Consider the following 10,000-nt stretch of genomic DNA (forward strand, 5'->3'; position numbering starts at 1 on the left):
CTTTGCTTAGCCAGTACTTTACAGGGTGGTGGTGTTTTTTTTTCCAGAGCAGCCTACCCATCTTGATTGGAGATGATTATTTTAGTACACCCCGTCCAGTCCAGTTTAGGAATTATCAGAGGGTTTTTAATGTCGCCTCAGTCCTTAACTCTACCCACACTTTATCCTTTTACTTTACATCCCCTTGAAATATTATTTCATGTATCCTTTACGTAGGAGAAATAAAAGCAAAGAGGGAGTGCACGGCAGTTGAAAATCAAAGTGACTACTCTGTGAGGGGGGGGGGGGGGTGAGACTTATTCCAGCCTCACTGTTATATCACATTTGAATATGAAATATCTCCAAATTCATCATCCTTCAGTTTTACCTTTAGGTATTTTAATTTTCTTAGTCATTTTTGAGAAAGGTCCTTGTGTTCCAATTTGTGCTTGCAAATATGAAGTTGTGGGGCACAGTATTGGGTGGTATATTAGAGATAAAACTCCACAAGAAACAGCCAAGGTATTGGTAGCCATCTCTTGGCCTCCAGAAATGGGAATTGGACTTAATTTTTAATGTAGCTGGAACAAGTTCAAAACTAGAATATTCCTGCAATCTCACTTCCTGAATTCCACCAGGGTGAAATTTTTATTTATTTGTCACAGAATTTGCTCAGACCTTACCCCAACAAGAGTGTTTATTATAATACTGTAAATGCTGTTTGAGATTTAAAGGGAGGTATGTGCTTCACTTATTTCTGACAGTTGGAGTTCTGGAGAGTTCAATTGCATTCTTTTAAAGGCATACTTGATTGTAGAGTAACCTAAGTCAGAATTTTACTAAGTGTAGTTATTGCTAGGCTAGATGGTAAACAATAGTCATTAATCAGGTAATTTTGGTTACTCTGTGGCTACTACAGAGGAAGAACTATTTTTTTCAAAATTTTATCTCATTATTTTTGCTTGTTCTTGTTTGAGATGAAACTATATTGGTATCCTCTACCTATGGGTACAGATTACCAGTTTAGTCTGTTGAGGATGAAGAAAGGTTGCTTAAAAGTAAGAGGCCAGAACTGTCTTGATGACTAGAGATCTCCCTGGTGAATCTGGCTTAGCAAAATTCATGACCAACATGAACTTTAAAAGATGATTAATGTTGTATTAGGAATTATTTGCAAAAATTATATGCTCTACAGTATCTGGTAAATCGGGTACCACAGCTTTACTTGTCATGGTAAAAGATGAATGCCCAGTGAGAGCCATCTGGGTAAATATCAGGAGAACATCCTTATATATACCTGGTTTTAATATGTATTTTGTATCCATTAGTGCCAAGAAATAGGCTGGTGAGAAAATCTTATTTGTTTTTTTATAACTGTAAGCTAGTGCAGCTTGAGCATGAATGATTTAGTCTTACAAAAAGAGTTTCATAGTTATCAAATCTAATTTTTTAGTGCCATAATGCAAAACAAAGGTACAGTACTGTACTTGATTTGTATAATATTTTATACCGGTACTTAACTATACCTTATTATGGTCTGTTTAGCTTATGAATAGTGAGTTTATAAGTAAAAGATTAGTATTTTAATATAGATAGATTTTATCTTAATCTTTAGTACAAAAAGTGCTAGTATGTCAATGCTATTCTTCTAACTTCTCCATCTGAAGTTATTCCCTAGATTCAGTAAGTTAAAGCTTAGAAATGACAGTTGGTGATACCTCTGTGATCGAGTCCCTGTCCAACTCCAAGATAACTGAAATAAGGACAAACGCAGTGTCTATTAAAACTCGCTTAGGTGGCAAAGTATATCGATAAAATAGATTATTATTTTTTTAGTTTTCATTTATCCAAGTTTTTTTTCCAAAAGTTGCTTTTCAAATGTTCATGTCATAGGTACTGAAGAATGCTTGATTATACCATGTCCAACACTGTAAAAAATGCAATTTGCCACCAATGAGATTGATTGTATTGGAGTCATTATAAATGCTTTTTAAATTTTCAGTAGAAAAAAATTTATACAGTAGCACCATCTTCAGTACATTTTTCAACCTCATCCCTGATGTCATTACATATTCAGTTCTTTATGTCATTACATATTCAGTTCTTTATGTCATTACATATTCAGTTCTTTAGTTCCTTCAGTTTCTGGAGGAATAAATGCTTTTTGCCCATTTCATTTCATTCCTTAATTACATAATGTAATATACCATGTTCATTTATTACTTGTTGTTGCTGCAAATAGTGGAGCCAAAGCAGATAAACACCTGAGAATGAATGAAGGATGTAAAGTGTTGGGGCCAGTGAAAGGATTTGTAAAGAATAGTGGGTTAGGGATGAATTTAAAGAGTTCTGTATGAGAAAGGGGTTGTACCAATGTGATGTAAGGATCATAGTTTTGGGGAATGAAAGTGACGGAGAGATAGAAATTAAGTGTTCAAGATGTTGTCTAAAGAGTATGCCTGGTGTATTATGGTTGGATAGGGATAGGAATGAAGTAGCAAGGGTGAGAAAGAGTGTGAGTAATGAATTAGCAGCTTGAGTGGGTGTGAATGTGTTGAGGTGGTTTGAATTAGAGAGGATGGAAAATGGTTGGTCAGCTGAAGAAGGTGATGAATGCAGACGAAAGCCGAAGTTTGGGTGGATGGATGCAGTGAAGAAAGGCCTTGGTGACAGGAGGATAGATGTGAGAAAAGCAAAAGAGCATTCTGGGAAAAGAAATTAATGGCGAGCGATTGTAACAGTTCAGATAGGTTCTGCTGCCATCTCGGGTCATATTGGTGATCAATGATATAGCGGCATTGGGGGAGTCGGTATAGGAAACTTTCATTTGTGGTGGAAGATGGGGAAGGGTGGGCTATGGCACCCTTGCAGCATTAGCCAGATGTGGCAGAGTCCTCATCAGGCCTGGAGGAAAAGCTCCCATTTTGTTAGTTTTTGGATGGCGGTTACCTCCCAAAACTAGAAGGGACATGGTAGATAGACAGAGTTTATTGCTCATGTATTCATTTTGTTTTAATATTTCTCTTTGCTCCTTGCCCTATAATGACCTAATTTGGGTAGAGTAAGCTTTCACAGAACATCCCTAAATTTCTGTGACGTTTGATAGTACTGTTTATACAGTAATGTTCGTATAGGATATAACAGAGTTATTAGTGTCAGTGATCACTTGTAATAGTTTATTTTTATATACATCAAACATAAGGTATATGATTAGGTTATGTAGAAGTAATTACCATATGACAAGGTTATATGTAAGTAAATACACTAGCTTAGATGAGGAAGTTAAGGTATATAAAACTTCATACTGTGTTTTTAATATGCAATATGGCCATGTAATTTTTATAACTCATAGCACAGGATACCATGTACCTAGGAAGTATAGTTGAATATGTTCCCAGCTGACCATGGTATATATTACTTAACTGAATTGAAATGTGGCTATGAAGCCATGTGCCCTTGATATAAACAACCGAATAGCAATTGTGACAATCTTTTAGAGGTATACAGTTTATGAATCAGTAATGGTGGTAGCTATGTGTTTTCTAAAACCTGAGTTAGTTGTGATTGTGTGATTATTATTATTATTAAATGCTAAGCTACAACCCTAGTTGGAAAAGCAGGATGCTATAAGCCCAGGGGCCCCAACAGGGAAAATAACCCAGTGAGGAAAGGAAACAACAAGAAATAGAATATTTTAAGAATAGTAACATTAGAATAAATATTTCCTTTATAAACTATAAAAACTTTAACAAAACAAGAGGAAGTGAAACTAGATAGAACAGTGTACCCGAGTGTACCCTCAAGCAAGAGAACTCTAACCCAAGACAGTGGAAGACCATGGTACAGAGGCTATGGCACTACCCAAGACTAGAGAACAATGGTTTGATTTTGGAGTGTCCTTCTCCTAGAAGAGCTGCTTACCATAGCTTAAGAGTCTCTTCTACCCTTACCAAGAGGAAAGTAGCCACTGAACAATTACATTGCAGTAGTTAACCCCTTGGGTGAAGAAGAATTGTTTGGTAATCTCAGTGATGTCGGGTGTATGAGGACAGAGAAGAATCTGTAAAGAATAGGCCAGACTATTCGGTGTCTGTGTAGGCAAAGGGAAAGAACCGTAACCAGAGAGAAGGATCCAATGTAGCACTGTCTGGCCAGTCAAAGGACCCCATAACTCTCTAGCGGTAGTATCATATAATAAACTTTGTAGCATTGGTAAACATGTGATTTTTGTGTAATGCAAGGAAGTATTCATGGCCATGAAACTATATATTTTAGTATACAGTTTAGTATGACTGGTGGCCATTTACTACAAAAACGCTATGGCCAGATATCTAAGATATATGTACAGTATGCCTGAATAACATGTTTAAATGTATGGCTTAGTATGTAAATTAATAGGACGAGATTGTTGACAAAATATAAACAATTTAGCCCCAAATTTAATAAATGGAGTAGGTTCCCAATGTGTAGATGCTAGTTGGAATGAATGAAATTCCAGGAATTGCAAGAACTAAATGAACTGTCCATTTTCATTCGCACATTATCCTCTGATAAAAATGGTTAAATAAAACCTGAGTCAGTTTGATTTTATGCCCAGAAAATAAACAACTTCCGATAGTCTTTACAATGAGATGACTAGAGAATTACTATATACTGTAGTAAAGTGCCATGCAAAGAAGAGTGTTTTATTGTGTATTTATGAATCATAAAGGTATTTGTAAAAGCTGGAAATTTTCCCTTAAATTTTACTAAGAAATATTGGGGTCCCTCAATAGTTCTCTACTATATTACAATGGAAAAGATGGATGAGACCATTGAATTCCATTAATAGATTGTTGTGATATTTAAATTTATTTTCAGGTTGTGTATAATCACACTATTTTAACTGTATGTTGTATCTTCATTTGTTGGCCAAGAACATGTGGTCTTTTGGGTTTCTTGCTCCTGGTCTAGATATTAATATCTGCTACTGTTGTTCAGTTAGTTCTTTGTACAAGTTGCATAATATTATTCATAACCGACTATACTTTGCATTCAGATCTTCCCAGACAGTACTATCCTTTCCTTAATAAAAGGTGGGCAGTTAATACTAATAGTCGTGCCTTCTCCGTAGTACATAGTATTCTAGAAGTTGTATTCCAGCTACCACCAAATTATGGAATGATCTTCCTAATAAGGCAGCTGAATTGGTGGAACTTTGGTAGTTGAAATTTGTAGTGAATATTTTTGTTGAACAGGGTAATGTAAGTCTCTAGTTTATTTATGAAAGATATGTTCTTAAGGTATTTTATATTTTATTGTTATTTATTTATCTTGTAGTTTCTGTCTTTATTTTTTTTCCTGAATTGGCTATTTTTCCCTGTTGGAGCCATTTTGAGTTATAGCCTCCTGATTTTACAACTATGGTGACGGTGGTAATAATAATGTAAAGATAATGAGAACGATCTATAATTTTTTATTGATGTATTTTTTGTTTGATATTTTATAAATACTTACTATCATTAATAAATTCATTATGCAAATATCTACTCTAGCTTACTGGCAGGATGTAGTGTTCATGATGTGAATCTTTTTAGTTGTTATATGGAACTTTGTTCATGAGAACTAGACTTATCTCTTGACCATATGATGCATTATGAAAAAATGTATTTGTTCCCAATCAAACACGCTTTCTTTAATAATAGTATGATTTAAGCAAAGCTGGAATGGTCATTGAAAATTAATAAGGTGGTTGTAGTTGCTGGCAGGTGGAGGGTAAGCCTCGCCCTCACGACAGTCGGCAAAGCTCCCAGTTTTTGTATTGGTTGCAAAATGTACAGACTTACCTCTTGCTGCATCTGCTGACTGTTAACATTTTGCTTTTTCTTTAAAGTGTGTGTTTTGGCTGTATTGGAGACTTCGCATGCAGACATATGGTTGCTCCCCAGATAATTGGCAAAAATTACAGCAGGTTTATGAGCAAGTTTACAAGGCAAGTTGCGACTGCTTCTGCAATCAGTTGAGTTTGGTAAGTAGTAGTAGGAGGCCAAGAGGGATTCTTCGGCTTTGGACCTGGTAACGTCCAAGCTGTTGCCGAGGAAACTCCTTCCTCCTCCTCCTGTTATGCCTTCTTTGTAGTCCTCTACGGAGTCTAGGGATGATCGTCAGGAGGGATTCAGAAGGACGGAAGAGACACCAGCTTACACTTTGTGCCTGCTTCAAGCAAAGCGGAAGAATCTCCTTCCTCTAGGGAAGCTTCCTCTAGGGAAGGGGCTTTACCTCAAAATTTACCTTCAATTGCCATCTTTTTCTACTTATCAATTTAATTTTAGCCACCTATCAAATGTAAATTGAGTAATATATTTATATTTTTTTGTTAATGGCATAGCTATTAACACTTTGGTCACAATTTAATGCTATTATGAATGGGAGAAAGGATCACTGTTGAGAAGGTAACATTCAAAGCTATATGTGAGAGTATTGGATGTTCCTAGCCATCCCGAAGATGGTTTGGACCCTTTTGGCAGAGCTTTTCTCAATTGTTGGGTCATCAGAATCCAGGGACACCCAATCCTTGGGGTAGAACTCTTGGTCTCTGGCTGAAGCCTATTATCACAGATACAGGGAGATCTAGCCTAACACTTATGACATTGTCATACCCAAGTCATTAGGCAGTTGACAGGAGTCATGACTTCGGCTCCTATACAAGACAGAGTGCCTCGGCCATTCTTGAAAAGTGAATCTGTCTGTTTTGGTTCTAGGAACTTCCTCCTCCCTCCTAAGGGTAAGTCTCCAATTAAAGAACGAGAGTTTATACCAGTGAAGAAACAAGTCACACATTTTTAGTTAAAGTATTTATATTTTTCCTAATTATACATGCATAACTTTTAAGATACACTTCCCGCCTCACCCCCCCTGTAAATCTTAAAAGTCCAAGGTCCGAAGGGGGGAAGGTTCACTATGTTGGTTGGTCAGGCTCACCCTCCACCCACCAGAAACTGAAACCACCTTGTTAAAAGTTTAGTAAGGAAAATATAAATTGGTGACATTGCATACTGTACTTTATATCAATACTACTTGTATGAAATGATTATTTATATTATGTCCTCATATTTAAATTCATGTTATTGGTTTTGTACTTTGAAGTATTGAAACTAATTTGAATATCACACCACCTAATGGTAGTCCTAGGACTTTACTTGAATACCAGTACTATACGCTATCATGAGTCATCACCGATCTCTCTCTCTCTCTCTCTCTCTCTCTCTCTCTCTCTCTCTCTCTCTCTCTCTCTCTCTCTCTCTCTCTCTCTCTCTCTCTCGTGGGTAGTACCATCAGTGTGCATTATGCCATGCAATGTAGGCACTCCTTGAAACCTTGCTGTATCCCTTTTGACACTTAGTAACTTTTAACACTCTCTGTTTAGTCTTCTAGTTTTATGTTCTTATTTACTTTCTTCCATCTTTTTTCCAGCCTCTTTAAATTTTACTTTATGTACAACTGTGAGGTTTTCTCCCAGTTGCACTTAATGGGGGAAATGCATAGAAGAGGGAAAAGACTACCCTGTGTAGGAAACAATGATGGGGGTGGAATTTCCTACTCCCAGGACATGCCCATCCCCTGCCAAAATGTGGCCTCATAGGGGGTTAGTGCTGTCACTGCACCTTGCATTGTGTACTGTAGGCATTACTTTGAGGTCTTTGCAAGAGTAGTTCATTTGGCCCCTGCTTGGTTTTCTCTGTCCTTATACATAATCTCTGTACAGGCTTCGTATCCTCCTTGTTGCTGTTCAACCTCTTCCAACTTTTACTTCGTTGTTTATATGTTGGGTTTTCCCCCCCATTTGTAAATTGGGTGCTGAATGGTCTTAACATGTCCCAACACGGGGCTGTAAAGCCCAAGGTAAAAATCCAAACCAATCTAATTTGGGGTTATCATCCCAACTTTATCTTTTGGGATGGCAGGATATCTGGGTACCACTCCTAAGACAAGTAGCTAGAAGGGCGCTGTGAAACGTTTATTGTAAACTCTGTGGACTAGTAATATTGTACAACAACACAGATGTAGGTAAAGTCAGTGACATGTCAGTCTGAAGAATTTAGAATAAGTATTGGTGCCCATCCATAAGTCCTTATCTCATTGTTAATGAAGGGTTGGGGAAAGAAAAATTAAAGGTGTAATGTTTTGATAAATGAAAATCAGAGGGAGAAATTAAAATAAAAGTACATGAAGCAAATTAAAGCTTGAGGTTGAACTTCCCTTAAATGTGACTGCTGGTTTCAAGATGTTCTCGGAATTCCCACATTGTCCACTGATCACTGATTCTTTTGAATTATAAAGGCAAATGGGACATAAGGTGAATTCATATGGTTGAGTTGTGGGTAGGCCACAAGAGAAATTTCTTTAGGGAACTAACCATTGAAGAAAGATTTGAGAACTGTCTCTAGTGGCATAGGTGAAGTGAGGATAGAATATTAAATTCCTTGTAAATTAAGTGTACACGAATTAATCTGTGCAGCTATGCCAGATTGTGATGACAAAACATTAGGTATCATAGCTTTTGTGTGAAGGGAAGATCTTTTTACAAATAAAGTTAAGGACCATAGTATAGTTGAACAGTTGGAGAAGATTCACTTATAAACTGTTCAGCTGAAGAGAGAAAGCTATTCATGTCTACAAAGGAAGGAAAGCTGATGCTAAAACTTTTATCCTCTAATGTATACAGTATTAGACTAGCAAACTTTTTACCAAAAAAAAAAATCATACAAGCTTGTACGTATGAGATAAATTCTGTGAAGCCTTTGGTGTTAAAAAGCCCAATTCTCCCAAACATTAATTACTGCAAATAAACAGGATTATATGTGTACCATGATTATGGGGGACCAAGTTGCAAGATCCTGTGTCTGGCCAGAAGGATCAGGGAAATCTAAAGGTGTAGCATGCTCGCATCTTGTTAATGACAAAATTACGAAGTTTAAGAATAATTGTGTGAAAAGCGTCTTCTAAGAACGGATAGGGAACCTTGCCTCAGCTTGGCACTGACAGTATTAGATGTGAAATTAGTTCTCTTAATTCACTGTTATCTCTTGCATTGTCATCTTTAACTTTCATATATTTTAAATTATTTGTGGGTCCTTTGCCTGTCCTGCAAACAATCTCAATCTTTTATTTCATGCCTTATTTTTTTCAGCCTATGGATAGTGAATCTCTACTAAGGTTCATAGCTTATAGGATTATCTTTCCTCATTACTTGTAAGGCACCAGATATTACCCTTTTTTTAAACTACCTATTTACTTTCACTAACTTGTAATTTCTTTTATTTAACTGTCCTGCAATATTTAATTATTGCTTCATCCAGTCAATTCAATAATGCTCAAGTTCTAGACCATGTAGTCCATAACTTGTATCAATTTAATCAAACGAGCAATTTTATTGATTATATCCTCCATTTTCTTCCGTTTGTGATCATGTCTGGTGTATGATTATATAATCCCCATACATGTTTACTCTTAAGATGTTTTATTTACCATTAGTCTGACAATAACTCCATCTCATTTATACTACCACTACCCCAATCTCTCGCCAGTCTTTCATCCTCAACTCCTGCTTGGAAGTGGTGTGTCCAAAGTAACAGAAATTTTCGTCATCATATAAGACCTTCCAACTTTTTACAATAAAGGTTTTAATTCATTATTTGCTCCTGATATATATTCCAGACATTTCAACTCAGACTGCTATGTAGGTTCTGTAATTTTGGGCACCTCATAACGTAATATATAATTTGTGGGTAAACCGGACACAGTTCAGCCCATGGCCACTTTTTTGGCTTTTTGTTCCTTGTCTCCCGTTCTAGTCGCCTACAGCTTCTTTTCCGGTAGTCTATTTTTAACACCTCTATTCTGTGATGTTGCCTTCTAATCCCGATGCATGTCTTAATGCTATAAACTTCATAACCAGTCATTGTATAGTTTAATGTAAATCATTGGTTTGTGACATTTAGTATTCAGTCGATTCGAATGTACAGTATTTGTTATATTCTGA

General features: G+C 36.5%; 1 long non-coding RNA gene across 5 annotated transcripts in view; it reads left to right on the top strand.

Annotated features, from left to right (window-relative positions):
- LOC137631998 (uncharacterized) overlaps positions 1–10,000 on the top strand; it is a 51,295-nt gene that overhangs the window by 16,146 nt on the left and 25,149 nt on the right. For 4 of the 5 annotated variants that reach the window (XR_011041981.1, XR_011041980.1, XR_011041982.1 and 1 more), the window contains exon 4: positions 5,852–5,986. The exons of the other annotated variant lie outside the window; for it this stretch is intronic. This is a non-coding gene — a long non-coding RNA (uncharacterized lncRNA). The remainder of the gene's footprint in view (positions 1–5,851; positions 5,987–10,000) is intronic. 5 annotated transcript variants of the gene reach the window in all.

Source organism: Palaemon carinicauda, chromosome 40 (genome assembly GCF_036898095.1).
Source record: "Palaemon carinicauda isolate YSFRI2023 chromosome 40, ASM3689809v2, whole genome shotgun sequence".
NCBI classification, from domain to species: Eukaryota; Metazoa; Arthropoda; class Malacostraca; order Decapoda; family Palaemonidae; genus Palaemon; species Palaemon carinicauda.